This window comes from Mastomys coucha, unplaced genomic scaffold, assembly GCF_008632895.1.
Source record: "Mastomys coucha isolate ucsf_1 unplaced genomic scaffold, UCSF_Mcou_1 pScaffold9, whole genome shotgun sequence".
Taxonomy (NCBI): domain Eukaryota; kingdom Metazoa; phylum Chordata; class Mammalia; order Rodentia; family Muridae; genus Mastomys; species Mastomys coucha.
In genome coordinates, this window is record NW_022196915.1 from 12,233,655 (window position 1) to 12,249,354 (window position 15,700).

Genomic DNA, 15,700 nt, shown 5'->3' on the forward strand with positions numbered 1-15,700 from the left:
GAGAGAGAGAGAGAGAGAGAGAGAGAGAGAGAGAGACTGGTACATCCTAGGAAAATGAGGCTAAGATGTTCTTGCTTAGTGAGGGGCTCAAGTCAGATGACCCAAGAAGCCCCTCTCTGCCTTCAAGTGCCCATGGAAAGTTGGGTTTAAGAAAACACTGTACCAGGATAATTACTCCTGCCAGGAAATCATTAACCACTTGACCTAGAAGGTGGGAGTAGGCCAAGGACCTAGAAACCATGGGAGAAGCTATGTGTTTATGGATGTCAGGAAGACACAAAACCAGGGTGAGAACACAAGTCTCTGGGCCCCAGGCCCTGGGCTCCTTCTGGGGCACATGGGCTGAACCTCTGGGAACAGGCCTGTCTGCACGGGGCCTGTTTAGCTGGTTTCCTCTATCAGAATTATCAGATAGATGGTGGCAGCATGGATTCCATCTGTCTCCTCTTTATTGGATCCCTAGAACTTAGTGTTTGACACAGCTTCTAGCCAATAATTATTTGTTGAATGAACCAAAGTCTCTAAGATCCTGTCTCCTGGCAACATCTGGGGCTAGAAGTGGCATCTTTTGAAACATCACCTGGGTTGGTGACATGGAATTAAGTGATCAGTGTTCAAATCCTGATAAGACCCTGCCCCACCCCCTATATGTGTGATCTTTTTCTTTTTCTTCTTCTTCTTCTTCTTCTTCTTCTTCTTCTTCTTCTTCTTCTTCTTCTTCTTCTTCTTCTTCTTCTTCTTCTTCTTCTTCTTCCTTCTCCTCCTCCTCCTTCTAGTCCTCCTCCTTCTTCTTCTTGCACAAAGTGGGTTGTACAATCTGCCTGCTTCCTGAGGCTGTTGTGGCACTTCCACAGGACAGAAAGTGCTCTTTACAAACTCAGAAGTGCTTTTCCCAGGGGAGAAGGGAGCTTAGGAAGCCAGTTCTGGTAGCAGCTTCCTCTTAGACCCTGGCCAGTGACCAGAATGTTGCTCTTGCAGGGCTGATCAGTGGGGTAACCTGAGTCAGTCAGACTTGTTCATGGTCTGGAAATGTCAAAGTTCAGGTGCAAGAGGGAATTCTCAAAAGAGATGTAAACAGAAGGTGATGGCTGTGGAGTCTTGGTGAGCCCTCTCCAATAAGCAAATGGGTGGCTGTCTCTTCAGAGAGTTGACTGATGTGCCTCTAGGTTCCCATTCCTCTACCCCTGCAGATGGCTTTCCTTCTTGGGGGTAGTAGGAAATCCCCGCCATGTTCACCCTGGAATTAAACCAGTGTTTAAAGTGATGTCCTAAAAGAGAGACCTTTGCAGCACCCACAGAGGTACCCACAGACCTTGCTTGATAGTGTGAGGGGCTACCTGGTCTCTGGGTGGTTAGCTCCTACTCCATCTATCTTATGCAACGGGATTCTGGTTTTGGTTGGCACCAGCCACAGCTAGGAATAATTCTTCGGGTTCTTTTCTTTCTTCTCTTTCATTTTAATGGAGGGGGAAAAGAACTAGAGCCACTCACTGAACAACTCAGCATCCTCAAGGCCTCTGGGACCATGTGTCCTTCATAAAGAACACGGTTGAAGAAGCTCCAAGGCAGGTTGCAAAGTGCAGGAATTCCTGTCACTTTGGGAGCCCAGATACTATCTGTTCTCCGTGTGATCTTGTGCAGATCCATGTTCTACCTTCATAAGCTTTTCTACAGCTTCCATGAGAGCTTGCCTTCCAGGCACCTGTCCAACAGCAGTGAATTTTCTTCCCTAAACCTAAAAAATGGCATCTGATTTGGGCAGTCCTCCCTGAGAGCCTGGTCTCTCTCCATGTGTGCCCCTGTATCGCCACTGTACTTACTGCTTGTCAACTTCCTGGGTGATAGCAATGATAGAGCAATGAACCATTTCACCCCTAGAGGTACCAAAAAGCATTGGGTACCAAAGAGCTCTCCACCATGAGATGTTACACTGGCAACTGAGATTTCCAGGGCCTCAGTTTTCTTATCAATAAAATGGAGCCATTAGTACTAGTCCTCAACTCAGGTGAGGACCAGAGTTCGAACTACTGAGGACCTGGTCCATAGCAGGAACTTAACAGGTACTCGCTATGGTCACACGGATATGGAGGCAGTCTGGCAGCATTCAGGGATGGAGATGACATAGACATCTTGGCTGGTGATATTATCAGAGCAGGCTCCTGAGCAGGTGGCTGCAGATATGGACTAGAAGGCTGGAATGGGTGTGTCTTAGGAGACAAAAGAAGCTTGTGCTAAAGCATGCAAGGAGTTGTCTGCATCTGATGGTGGCTCTCCTGAAAGCCACCAAGCATGAAGAGCAGTAAGACAGGTTAGGGCAAGAGAGTATGCAAAGTGCGCATACATGAACATCAGGCCTGAGCTCTTTTACAGGGTGAAGGTGTTGCAGGATGGAGGCAGGAAGCCACTGTGCTCTGCCCTTGGCATGCTGAGTTCATCTCCTCAGTTGTCCTTCACATACCAGCTCCAGCCTGCTGCTTGGCGAAGATCTAGCTGTAGGGAGAGGGTGCTGCTGCAGGAAGTGGCCCACCTTTCAGGCTTTCTCTGTACTTCCCAGGCCTGTGGCCCAGGGAAAACCACGGCCTCCCTCTGTGGCTCATCTTAGTCACCCATCGAAGTGCCATGGTAAGGAACAGAGAATGACAAGACAAGATGACACATCCTAGCTGGACCTATGATGGCTCACAGCTGTAATTCCAGCATTCGACCAATGCAGAACTCTTTGAATTCAAAGGCCAGTATGGGCTATATGGCAAGACCTTATCTCAACGTGCGTGCCCCCAGCCTCCCAGGAAACCAATACAAATGAGTCCTAGATGGTCATAGTACTGGGAATCTTCCTCTGGCACATCGGTTTTCTAGTGTTCAGAAAAGGGAGAAGGATCTAGCTGGACCATAGAGGTTCTGTGCTAGAGGGTACAGGCTTTTTATGTTAGATCAACTATCTACTCCTAAGAAATATAGGTACAGACCTAGGCAGGACCCAAAGGTTTCTGGTCAACCACAGGTAAAGACTAATTATGCTCCCATTATTCACTGTCCAGGAAGGGCTTAGACAGACAGAGATCCATTTCTAGCAGGTGGTTACATCTTCCCCTGAAGCACTTCAAAGGTCACCTCATCTGTATCATCGCTGGTAATGAGATGAGCTCAGGGGACCTGAGCAGCCGGACCTGGAATCCTACCCCAGAGCATCCAGGCAGCCTCTGTGCTCTTCCATCAGCCTGGGGATACCAGGTTGGAGCCACAGAAGGAGAGGGAGTGGTGAATACATTTCACATGCCTTTTGGCTCCAGAGCAGAGAGGCAGGAACAGGCACCTTTAGGCCTGTTCCTGCCTCAGCCCACCGATGGCAGCCAGGTCCAGAGGCCATCCTCACTTCATGCTGCATAGATCCTCCCATCACTGCCTCCCTCTTGGACTTCCTGCTTCTTGGGATTCAGGCTCAGGCCCCACCTCAGTCCTGATGATTCCATCAGGGTAGGAAAGTAGAGGCACTTAAACCTGCTGGAAAGATGAATGTAAGCTGAGCCTGCATTGCACAGCCCACACTCTGGTGGCTACAGAAGCTGCCTTTTGAGCCAGGGAGAATCCAGGAACCGGAATTGACCAGACAAAGGATACTTTCCATCTCTCTGTTTCAGTCAAGGCCCTACTGCTGCTGAAGCTGAGATGGGGAACTCAGGGACTAGACAAACATCCAGGCTTGACCAGTGTTATGAGTCCTAGCCTTCAGTTTAGAGAGGGCCCAAGAAAGGGAGAACAACTTGCCTAGGGCTACACAGAATTTCTGAATAAAAATGCAGAGTGGTTGGCTAACAAGAAGCCGTGTTAATGAGGGCCTGAGCAGCATGTGGACATTATTTACAGTTCACTTTCCTTTGGAGGGGACAATAATGTCCCTAACTACAGGTAGTAAGTGAATGTCATGATGTCCTCACTCAGCACACAGTAGGCACTAAATAAGTCATCCCTTCTAGGACTCCAGAGGGAGTCAACTGGCCCAGTAACCTCTTGAGCAGAGAAACAGAGATAAAAAAGAGCCTGGGAATCCCAATGCTTGGGGCATGTGTCCTCAGAAGAGGCCTGAGTGTGATTTCTCATCTTTATTGCCCTCAGGATGTCATGCTTGGTGGGTGGAGAAGGCTGAAAGCAACATGGACTCTGTCCCGCTAGACTCCTCTACCCTCTGCAGCTCCTTCTGAATTGCCAGATGTACATGTAGGCTAGAAATAAGGGGTTGGGGACCAGCAAGATGGCTCATCATTGGTAAAGGCTGCCAAAGCTGAGGACCCGAGTTCAATCCCTAGGACCCACATTGGTGGAAAGAGAGAACTGATTCCCCAACGTTGTCCTCTGACCTTCATGTACATCCCTACCCTCAAATAAATAAATGCGTGAGATGTAAAGGGGGTGGGGCTTCTGGACAGGAGCTTTTGAACATGAATGTTCACCAGAGGTCACCATTCTCTCCACTTCCTGGAGGTGACTAGCTCAGGTTACCTACAGATTTGGAGAAAGACCCACAGAGCTGAGTGCCCTGACTTAGTAGTCATCAAGGGAATAGGAACTGGCCCTAGTGTTGGTTGGGTCTATTCTCCCATCTTAAGGCTGATAGAGGCTTAGGCTGAGGATGGAGGTGGCCTCCTGGGTGTGCCAATGCTGTGACTTCGAGCAGGATGCCTGTGGTGCCTTCAGCAAACTGATTTCTCATCTTTCAAGTCCAGCTTTCCAGGATTTCTCAGACTACCCTCCCCAACCTGGGCCACCCATAGGCTGGGCTGGGGTGGAAGGAGGCCGCCTTCCTCCTCCTCCTCTTCTTCTTCTTCTTCTTCTTCTTCTTCTTCTTCTTCTTCTTCTTCTTCTTCTTCTTCTTCTTCCACCTCCTCCTCCTCCTCCTCCTCCTCCTCGTCCTCCTCCTCCTCCTCTTCTTCTTCTTCTTCTTCTTCTTCTTCTTCTTCTTCTTCTTCTTCTTCTTCTTCTTCTTCTTCTTCTTTTCTTTTTCTTCTTCTTCTTCTTCTTGGAAATGTACTGGGACCCGGCCATTTCAGTGTCCCTAGAGGTCTGGAAGTGATTTCATGCCACCCACTTTCCCCGGGGATACTCAGCTGCCACCTGTAGTGGAGCAAGTTGCTAACAGTTCATCCTGTGTGACAGGTCCGAGGACTGAGGCCAGAAATGAGCACAGCCCCACCCCACCCCCACCCGCACCCCATAGCAGCAGGAGTCAGAATTTGCCTCGGGAAAGGTAGCTTCCCCGCACCCAGACACCCTTGCCCCAAGTCCCTGTGGACCTGAACTGCAATCTGCCCTCAGGAATTCCAGGCTGAGTTCTGGGCTGCCAGACAGTTACAGCTTTGAGAATAGCAAAGGCATTTTGCCTTCTTGTCTTGGTGATGGAGGGAGTGATCTCTCTGGCCCTGAAGGAGTTCAAGCCGAGGTCAGATCAGCCAGCCCTCTGAAGGATATTCTAAACTGGGGGTCTGTGGTGTGTGGTGGGAGAGCTCTCCGGTTGGCTCCCCTGTTGGCCCGCGGTGCGCTATGATCACCACCCAAGAGGCTCAGGACTCAAGAGTCTGCGTGGCACGGCTGCGCTCCCATGCGGACCTCGTCAATCAAACTGCCGCCTTGGCGAGGCCAAGACTTCATCCGCCCGCCCCAGGCCCTAAGAAAGACCCCCGCCCGGTTTGCCTGCCCGAGCCCGCCCCCAGCGGTGTCATTGTTCTCTGACGTCACGCGGCAGCTCCGCCCCTCTCCCCCCACCTTTCCTCCCCACCTCCGGTTCCCCCGGCTGGCGGCCAAGCAGCCTCCGACGACCCGGCAGTGCAGGGCTCCCCCCGCGGCCCGGCCCGGGCTGCGCCCCCTTGCGCTCTTCCCAACTTGCCTTTGTTATTCCAGCTCCCTTCCTCGCCTCGCCTCCGACACCGTGGCTGCCTGCAAAAAGCGGAGCACGGATTTATCTCCACACCTGGAGCCCCTAGCGGGCTCAGACCCAAGCCTCCCCCTCCTGTTCTGAAGGGGAATGCGTGTGCACGCGCGCGCGCGCGCGTGTCCAGCCTAGACGCTAAACATCTTTAGGACTAGAGTACCTCTAATCGGGAGGCGGGTGGGGTTGAGGAAGGGATGCAGAAGAGTAAGGGGAACATGTGTAGTATGTGTACGTGAATGTGAGATGTAGTGAACGGGAGAATGCCTCGTGTTTTGTTTTTTTAAACGTACCGGGGAGGGTGTACATTTGTGTGTATACTTGTATGACTCCAGGTGCACGGGCATGGAGAGTCTATGTACAAGTGTGTAGAGGGGTCATGCGTGCTATGAGAAGTATGCGTGCCGTGCTGGAAGGTAGGCGCAAACCTGTGTGCCGTTTGTGTAGGAGTTTCTGTGTGAGTGGCAATGGACGTGAGCCAAAGGGAGTGCGCACTTGGATACATTTGGGGGCCAATCGACGAAGGGAACCCCCGCGAGTGGACGCACTGAAGCGCTTCGTGACTGCCCTTCGCCACTACAGAGAGTGGAGCCCAGCCCTGGACAGTGAGCTGGGTTGGGTTATTTCCACCTCCGCGAAGCGGGAGCGCTCGGCTCACAGCGCCCCAGGCGCTCCCTACCAGGCTCTAAGGCTTTCTTGCTCTTAACTTCAAGTAGCAGTGGAGACTTCTGGTTCCCTCTGCACCTCTCGCTCCTTCTCAAGATGTCAATGGAGGCGCGCTTCAGCTTCCCCTACGTCACCCGTAGTAGTGAAGGCTAGGGTCCTCTTACCCTCTCTCTGTCGCCCTGTTTTAGGAATAATCCCAAAGTCTCCAAGGAAGCTCCGCACACGGTGTCTCATTAGCAACCCAGTCACCCCAATTCAGTTAGCTGACAACACCTGAGGCCTCCGTGCACTCCTGCAGGGGACCAGCAGGAAGCAGGGTACGCCTTCTGGTAGTAATTTTGCTCCTACCAATGTGGTCCCTTCCTAGGCACATCAGTCTCCTCGCTCCAAACTTATGGGATGCGGGGAGGGTGGCGTTCAAGAGCAGCGAAGAGAGGCGAGAGGAGGAACGAGAGTGAACAAGCGGCATAGGAGGGTGAGGGTGGCGCGGTGCCTAACAGGGTCCGCAAGAGAGCTGAGACCTGGGAACTGAGAAGAAAGGGAGGAAAAGAAGGGAAAGGAGAGAGGCGGAAAGGAAAGGAAAGGGAAAGGGAGAGCGCAGCGAGCGCGCAGATGGAGAGCGAACCAAGGCAACCAGAGCTGCGCGCCAGAGGCGCGGCACTCCGCTCCCGCTGTTACTCCGTGCCGGCTTTTGCGGGAGGCCGGCGGCGCGGGGCCCTTTGGAAATAGAATAGCCAATGTAATCTGACACTTCAACTTGCTCGGCTCCGGGCGAGTTGATTCACTTACTCACCCCCTAACGCCGAGTTCCTTTTCACTGTCTGTGGACATTAAAAAAGAGAGCGGTGGCGGCGGGCGCCCGGGAGAGCAAGCAGCCGGCCAGGCGAGCAGCGATCGGGCTGCAGAGCAAGCGAGCAGCGCCCGCGCAGCGCGCTGACCCTAGCCCCGGCCGTTGGGGAGCCGGAGCCGGAGTCGGAGCCGAGTGGATTTCCGCGCTCTCGCTGCGCTTCTCCCGGCTCCAGTCTGCCCTACACGGCGGTGGCGGCGGCGCGTCCTCCAGCGGTGGCAGTGGTGCTCGCAGCGCCCGGTAAGTTTGGGGACAGAGCCAAGCTCCGGTTAGAACCGAGGCTTCCACCCGCTCCCGGTGGATCGTCCGGGTGCGAGCGCCGGGTACTATACTAGGGCTTTCCGCTTAAAGGTTTAGCTCTGGCCAGGCGAGAAAAGCCAGCCGTGCGGGCTCGGAGCGCTGCTTTGGCCGCCGGGGGCGGAGGCTCTGGCCACCAGCGAGCGCCCTGCTTGTGTAGAGCAGCTCCGGATGAGCGCGGGGACCCGGGGGTCTTTGGGTGTACTGGGCGCCGGTGCGGTTGTGCGCGCGGACTCGGTGCCCGCCTCCTGCCGGCGCGCCTCCCAGCCGTCGCTCGGAACTGTCGGGGGCCGGCCGGGATACGAATTCGGAGGAGGGAGGAGAGGACCCGGGAAGGACTGGCTGCATCTCCCTTGCCTCTTTTGGAAAGATGTGAAGTTGTGCTCCTGTGTGCGTAGGAGAACCGCCTGGAAGGCGCTGGGTTCTAGGGTGGCAAGGGTTGGTGGTGTTAAGTTGTGCCTCCGAATTTCTATGGAGAACACACTTTTGTACATGGGAGATGGGGGCGCGGTTAAGTTGTTTTGGGGGAGAATAGCCCAGGGAAACGCGGCGCGTGGCTGAAGCAGGACACGTTGAGGAGACCTGTCCAGGATTCTCGTTCGGGCTTCGGAAGCCGAAGGGGCTTTCAGGCCAACGCCTGGCCGGGGCTGCCCCAGTCGGGAGGCGAGCCCAAGGGGAAGATGTGTCTGTGTGTGCGCGCGCGCGTTGCAAATACGAAAGTAATTTCCCCGTGTTCTTTCTTCCTCTCTGTCTCCGGCGGCGGTGGCCCCGGGGGAGTGGGAGGCCGACCCGGGAGGAGATTGAGGGGCCGGGCCGGAGCTGAAGCTGGGTCCGGATTGTGGGAGGGAAAGCTCTGAAAGCTTGGTTCACATTCCTGGCGTCAGAGCCAGGGAGAAAACAGTGGGGAGCACGGCCTCGGTGTCGCGGTGCAGGCTGCGGGAGCGCGTCGCCCCCTGGCCAGGGACATCTGTCCAGGAAGCTGGCCAGGCGGGGAGAGGGCGCGGTGCAGAGGGCAGGCTCCCCGCCCTGGAGCGGTGGGGGCGCGGGAGAGGGGCGGCCTCCTCTCCCGGCCATTGTGCGCCAGCAGATTTTCACGGGAGACTGCCCCGAAGCCGCGGGAGAAGGCCAGGAGCCGGCCACAGCCTCGGGTTTAAAAGACACTCCAGGAATGTAAACAACCCGGGCGGGAGGGCAAGCGGACGGGAGCGCGCCAGGACTGCGGGCCTGAGCCCTCCACCCTCCCCCGGGGACAGCGGATCGGCTCGGCTCCTCTGCCCTTCCCTCTACCTGCCGAAAACTTTTCCTTTCTCTGGTTTACAGTTCCACCTTGTGCTTCCAGCCCGGAGCTGGGTGAATGGCCTCTCCCACAGCCCGGGCTCAAGGAGCCTGGCATCCCGCACCCGACCGGGGAGCCCTGGAAGCCCCGGCGGCCAGATCTCTGCTTCATTGCCGAGAGCTCGGTCAACGTCTGCCCCGGGAGCTGCAGCTTCTTGGGCTGGCAGTGCTAAGAGTAACTGGGGCTCGGAGCCTGCCCGCCTGGATTGCTCGCTCGCTTTCTCCCGCCCTCCTTCCCGCGGCTCCTTCCCCCCCCCCCCCCCCCCCCCCCCCCCCCCCCCCCCGCTCTCCCCCTTCCCCTTTCCCCTGACTGCTTTTCCAATGCCCTGACATGAGGGAGGAAGATTTAACTTGGCAGCCCAAACAAATGTTCTCTCTGAGATCTCCAAGAAGCTGGCTGGCGGCTGGGCTGGCGGGGTGAGTGCACCGCTCGGCCAGCCTTTCCCTCCTCTCTGCACTGCCAGGGACATTTGGAGCCCTGTGGGTGGACAGCCCCGGGCATGGACAGTGGGGACCAGCCCCCCCCATAACTCGCCCCCCCGGATTTGGAAGGGCGGTCTGTGGGCTGTGCCTGTGGAAGCCCCTGCTTTGGCGCTACATAGAGAACCATTGGCTCCAGCTGACTCCTGGTGCCAATGGTTTTCTTGAGCAACAGTTTGCCTCTGCTGCAACCTGGGAACTGGGCCTGGTAGACCAGAGGGTTAACTAGTGCAGTCTCCTCCCTCCCTCGTGGGTGTGAGGACAGGCTGGTTGCACAGGGCAGGGCAGGAGGCCAGAGGCTGTTCCCAGAGGTGCCTGGTTTTGCTTATTATTGTTTTTTTGAAGGTACAGATAAAGGGATGGTGACTGGGGCTGGAGAAACAGGCGACTTGGCTGCTGGTGAATTCCGGCCTGCCTTTCTATGCTTGCATGGTGACAGGAGTATGGAAGAGTTGCCTGTGAGCTATTTGGGAAGTTTAGATGGGGGAGCAAGCTCATGGCCTTTCTTATCCGGGCTGGGTTTTTTTTTTTATTTTAAGAGGTCCAAAGAAGGGGGAATTCCTGGCCCCTGAGCAGAGGCAGAGGGCTTGTGAACACCCGGGAGCCTTGTGCTGACCTTTCCCTCTTCAAGAAGAGGATGTGGAAACACCAGCATCAAACAAAAGACACATTGAAAGCCCTATCTCTCTGCCTAGGAGCGTGTGCAGCGAGGAGTGCTTTTGGAGGGAGATGGTGTTGTCCTCTGAGTTTTATGGTTTTGGCTGTTTTGTTTTACTCCAAAGGACAGAAGCATCACTGGCCCCGAGTCACACGGTTAGGAGACCTAGTTTTCTCATATGAATCAGAAGTTTAGACTTGGGAACTTGGTGACGGGGGCTGGGGGAGGAGCTATAGAGTTTCCAAGACTAGAGCTGCTGTTGTACCACTTTCTGAGTACTGTTCACAGGCTCACAGAGGGGACTGGACTTAGGAAAAAAAGTTTGAATAAATAGCCTTGTCTGTGCAGAAATGGCTGCTGGCTTCTTTGTGGAGACAAAATGTTCTTTTTTTTTTCTTCATTCTAAGGAAAAGTCGGGGGAGGGATCCAGGGCAAATGAAGAAAGACCTAGAAACTGGGGTTTGGCCCCAACACCTCGTGTGTGTGTGTGTGTGTGTGTGTGTGTGTGTGTGTGTAACACTTCCCTAACCACAGCAATCCCACATTTTCATCCCTAGCTACTGTTTAGATGACCCAGCATGGCACAGTTGTCCACAGGTTCTCCTACCAGAAGCTGGAAGGACCCAACTGAGAAGATCCACAAACTTGAAGTTTGTATATGTCCTCGGAGTCTGGGGGCAAGAGGGCCCTGTGTAGTAAGCTTGGATACCTAGCTCCAGCCCCAGGTTCATTGGGTAGTTTTGACCCAAGTCTTAGGGTAAAATGTTGTTAGAAATCTGTGCAGCAGCAAGGTAATTTGGGGAAACATCTGTGAGTATGGTGGCATGATACCAGCAAGTAGGGCTTGCCGGATAGTGACTGGATCCTATAAATTTTCATTCATAACTGCTCCCGTGGGTCCTTGCCAGGCCCCTGCCTCTCTTGCATCTTTATGAGATTCCTAGGGTTTTGTGTAGATAACAAAGGCTGCTGCCCTAATTACCCCTGACCCTGACCCCGTGGCTGCAGTTTCTCCTGGTGACCGCTGGATCCTCTCAGCAGGACACAGTGGCCTCTACCCAAGCCCTCTCTGGGGATTGGGGGGTGGGGGTCTTTGTTCTGAAGATACCCTGAAGCTGGGGTTGTGCTAGCCTGCCTGAGGGCATGAAGCCTGGCCTGGAAGCTCCAGCCATGAGTCTGAGGTTAGGCCCTCCCTCAGGGAGGCAACACACAGCAAACCTACCATAGACACTAGACGGGGGGGAAAGAAAACCATGCTAGATGGCTGTGGCTTGCTAGCTGTGTGGGCCAGGAGATCACTCTGCTGGGCCTCAGTCTCGTGATTTGTAAAATGGGCTCAAACTCAGAACTCCTATCATCCCACGTGGTTGCTGGAAAGATTAGGCAGATACAAACATTTGAGTCTTCATCCTGAAAGTTAGGCAGACTCTGGTTCCAGAATAGGTCTAAGGCAGGATTGGGGTAAGGGTTGCTGGAAACCTTTTCCAGAGGTTGCTCCATTACCCTTACCTGCCTGATAGCTTACAGCTGACTGCTCAGCCAGCCTCAGCTTGCTTGCTTTCTGTGATAGGGTGCTCAGCACCTTCAGGCAGTATCTATACTCACTGGATGGCTGTGAGTTAGTTACATGCCTTCTGGAAAGCCACACCCCCTGATGAATCCTGACTTTGGGCTTAAGATGCTTTGGCCTCTCCCAACTACAGACTGATTCTCCCTTAATGACCAGGAGGTCCGAGTCCTGTAGGACATGTGTCTATCACATCATAATGTAATGATATATGTACATGAGGGCTGGGGAGCCCCTTTCCAATGGCTGTTTCCAGCCTTACTGAGATGAGAGAAATGCAGGGAAGGGTCTGCCCAAGAGGTTCTCTTCCATTGGCTCTAGGGTACCAGGCTTGCCTCTTGACACTTTCTTCCCTTGAATGCATTTGACCTGGGAGGAGCTGCGTAATGAGGGTAGGGTCAGGTCAGGGACCCAGGATTGACTATTCATGTGTTTAATGAGAATCTACAGAGCGAAGACCGTGGCCCACGAGACCTAGAGCTATGCAAGACACTCTTAGGAGCTTTTGTCCAGCAAGGGCAGAAAGACCAGTCCAAATAAATAATTACCCACCAGCCTCTGGCTGCCTGCCATGTGCACATGAGAAAGGGCGTGGCCAGAGCCCCTTCCTTTGCCTGGTACAGTCTATCTAGGATTGTTTATTCAAACTTGTTTGATCCCATTAACAACAGTGTCAGCTACTATACGGAATTACTTTCATTTAACAGAGAAGGAAACTAAAGCTCAAAGAGAGGCCAAGAGCTTGTGCCTAAGCCAGGACTCAGCTCCAGGCCTTACGGATCCCTCCATCACAGTGCATTGAGCAATAAGTCTCAACTAGGCTGGCATGTGCCACAAAAACCTGTGTGGGCCCCAGGGGTGGGAGTGAGAGAATGAGCAGAAACAGCAGCTGTTTCCAGGAAGGGTCACAGGTGGGCTTCCCCACATCTGGCTATATAAGGTCTATACCCCTAGCAGCCTCTCTCTCTCTCTCTGTTTCTCCCTCCTTCCATCCCTCCCTCCCTCCCTCCTTCCCTCTCTCTCTCTCATCTAGAGCTTACACTGAACCTCAGATGCTGCCTGCCTGCCTGCCTAGGTGTAGGAATGCACCAGCTCCAGCTCTGCCTGGCCCTGGAGGAGGAAGCAAGATTGTCCCCCTGCTGCTATGTTTCTATAGATACAGAGTGTGACTCAAACTGCCCCTCCTCTGGCTGAGTCAGTCTCCTACACTATGTAGGGTGGCTGCCCTTTAGGGTCCCTGGATTCTCCCTCCCCTCCCCCATGGCTACCACCCTTGCATCTGGTCATCTGGAGCCTAATTGACTGCCACTTTTTGAAACCCACTTTGGCTGGTAGGATTGTAGGCACTGGGTATGTGGGCAGGCTGAGAGGATACCTTCCCAGGAAGTCTGACCTGGCCTGGCCTGGCACACCTGTGCAGGTAATGACTGTAGCCCCGAGGGCCCAAAGCCTGCCCCTCCCATTAGGCCCAGCTGCCAGGGTTACTACAGGATTGTGCTGGGGGAGGCCCGGGGTGTCTGAGCTAATTAGATTTCTTAGATTTCAACGCTCCCCTAATCCTGTTAGCCTGGCTGTAATTGTAACCACTTCAAGGTTTTGGCCGTGGCAGGCTGTTGAAGACAGACGGTGTGTGGAGACTCAGCTTTGCCCAGCCCTAGCCCTAGACGGCAGGTTGGAGATAGGAACTGCCTTTCCAGGTCTCTTGGGTGGTGATGGTGGTGTGTGTTGGGGCTGGGGGAGTGTTTTTCTATAGCATGGATGCATCGCAAGCTGTCAGAACAGATATGTCTTTCCAAAGTTTTCCTAGGTCAAATCCTTGTCAGAACCAGTGGGGAAGCTGAGGCTAGAGTGACATGGAGTGAGTGACAGGGGGCTTCAATAACTAGAATGGCTTATTCTTGGGGCCATTAGAGCAGGCTCTGACTCTCCAGGGCTATGAACCTTCTTGAGACACTTGTCCCCAGAAACAGGGTTTGAGGGATGGGCCTGTTCCCCTATTGGTGGGTCCACATGCTTTATTCTCTTCCCCTCCAGCACACATGCAGATGTGCACCCACACTCATTCTGCCTGCCTCTGTCCCTTGCCCTAAAATATTGGGGAGTTCGATTCTTTTGTTCATCAGTTTTTTCCCCCATGCTTGTCAAACTCTATGCAGACCAGGACATGGCCAGGCCACTGATGGTGAGACTGTCAGAATAGGACTCTTGTACTTTCAATGGCTCCTTGTCCAAAATTCCTTTGGGGTGTCTGGCATCTGACATTGAGTAAAAACGGCTCACAATAAGGGATTCCTCTGTGGTCTGCAGAACCCTTCCCTGCCTAGAGGCTTCCCCTAATCCCAAAAAGACACCCTATATCTTAGCTGTGGGTCATAGGAAGAAATACTCCTTCTACCTCAGAACCCCTTTCTCTGGGCTTTGAACTTCTAAGCCTATAGAGTTAGGGGACTGTCTGTCTTTTTCTAGTCCAGGAAAATGGAGCCTTAGAAAGTAATGATTAACTTCACTCAAAGTTAGCAGTATGCAGAGCTAAACTAAACCCAGAACCTGGGCTCTGGTAGTTCATGAGTTCATTAGACATCTACTGAACATCTACTGCTGGCCAGTCTTTAGTACACCTCAATAAAGGCTGTTTGTAATCTAGCTCAGGAGCCTAGCTGGACTGAGGGAGGGAAGGGGTGACCCTTGAATTTGTTTTAAGGACAGTCTCTAAACCTCTTATAGTACACAAGCTTGAGTGAGTGTATGTGTGGATATGTCTATTGGTTAAGAATGGAATGCTGATGTGAGAAAATCAAATCAAGTTCCTCTTGAAAGAGTCCAAGCTCTTAGGCACCAAGTTTTCCTCCCCTCCGGTCCCCCAACCCATTTCCATGCTGACTTTGAGCTTGTATGGCTGATGGCTTGTCTGTTTGCTGTTGGTTTCTCTCTGGACAAGGAAGTAGGGTTGGAACCTGCTGGCTCCACCCTAAGAGTCACCTGTGTCAGGTCCAGGCTACAGCTGCTGGAGGAAAAAGGGACCTGGCTCGGGATCCAATTGTCTGGACTTTGCTCTGTCCTCAAGGCTCCTGCCCAATCCCTCACCCTGCACCCTAGGTGGACCTTGACCCCAGCTGGGCCAGTGAGAAGCTCAGAACACCATTTCAACAGTGGGCATGCAGCTTAGCCCAGGAACAGGCAGAACGAGGGACTCTCCCGAGAGTCTTGCCTTTCTCTCCTGGTGTTTGGAAGTGCAAGGAGGCTCTATTTGAATTCTTGGGTGGCACATGGGCAAATTCCAAACCCAGAGGGGTTCAGGGACAGGCCCTTGGTCCACCAAGATGGCTTTCTTACAGCAGGCTATCACAGCCAGGAAACTGGGGAGAGGCTGGCGGATTGTGTATCACTCAAGTTGCTATTGTTTACACATTTAAAACCATTTGCTGAATCCCCCCCATCCCTCCCACTCTACTCTGTGTGTATGTGTGAGTGTATATATGTGTGGGTATATGTGTGTGTCTGTGTATGTATGTGAGTCTGTATGTCTGTATGGTCTGTATGGTCTAGGTGTGTGTGTGTGTGTGTGTGTGTGTGTGTGTGTGTGAGTCTGTATGTCTGTATGGTCTGTATGGTCTAGGTGTGTGTGTGTGAGTCTGTATGTCTATATGGCCTAGGTGTGTGTGTGTGAATCTGTATGTCTGTATGGTCTAGGTGTGTGTGTGTATGTGTGTGTGTGTGTGTGTGTGTGAGTCTGTATGGTCTATATGGTTTAGGTGTGTGTGAGTCTGTATGTCTGTATGGTCTGTATGGTCTAGGTGTGTGTGTGTGAGTCTGTATGTCTAGGTGTGTGTGTGTGTGTGTGGGTGTGGGTGTGTGAGCCTGTATGTCTGTATGGTCTGTATGGTCTAGGTGTGTGTGTGTGTGAGTCTGTATGTCTGTATGGTCTAA

At 53.3% G+C, this 15,700-nt stretch overlaps 1 protein-coding gene and 1 long non-coding RNA gene across 4 annotated transcripts in view; one reads left to right on the forward strand and one right to left on the reverse strand.

The window, feature by feature from the left end:
• Nucleotides 1-5,881: 5,881 nt before the first annotated feature.
• Nucleotides 5,882-7,491, reverse strand: LOC116084099. Its single transcript, XR_004116039.1, has 3 exons — nt 7,383-7,491; nt 6,603-6,768; nt 5,882-5,931 (listed from the first exon to the last, which is right to left on the reverse strand). It is a non-coding gene; the product is annotated as an uncharacterized LOC116084099 (long non-coding RNA).
• Zmiz1 (zinc finger MIZ-type containing 1) overlaps nt 7,313-15,700 on the forward strand; it is a 209,786-nt gene continuing 201,398 nt past the window's right edge. For 2 of the 3 annotated variants that reach the window (XM_031360908.1, XM_031360909.1), the window contains exon 1: nt 7,313-7,676. The gene's annotated coding sequence lies outside the window, so the exon portion shown is untranslated. The remainder of the gene's footprint in view (nt 7,677-15,700) is intronic. The other variant, XM_031360910.1, reaches the window with a different exon arrangement.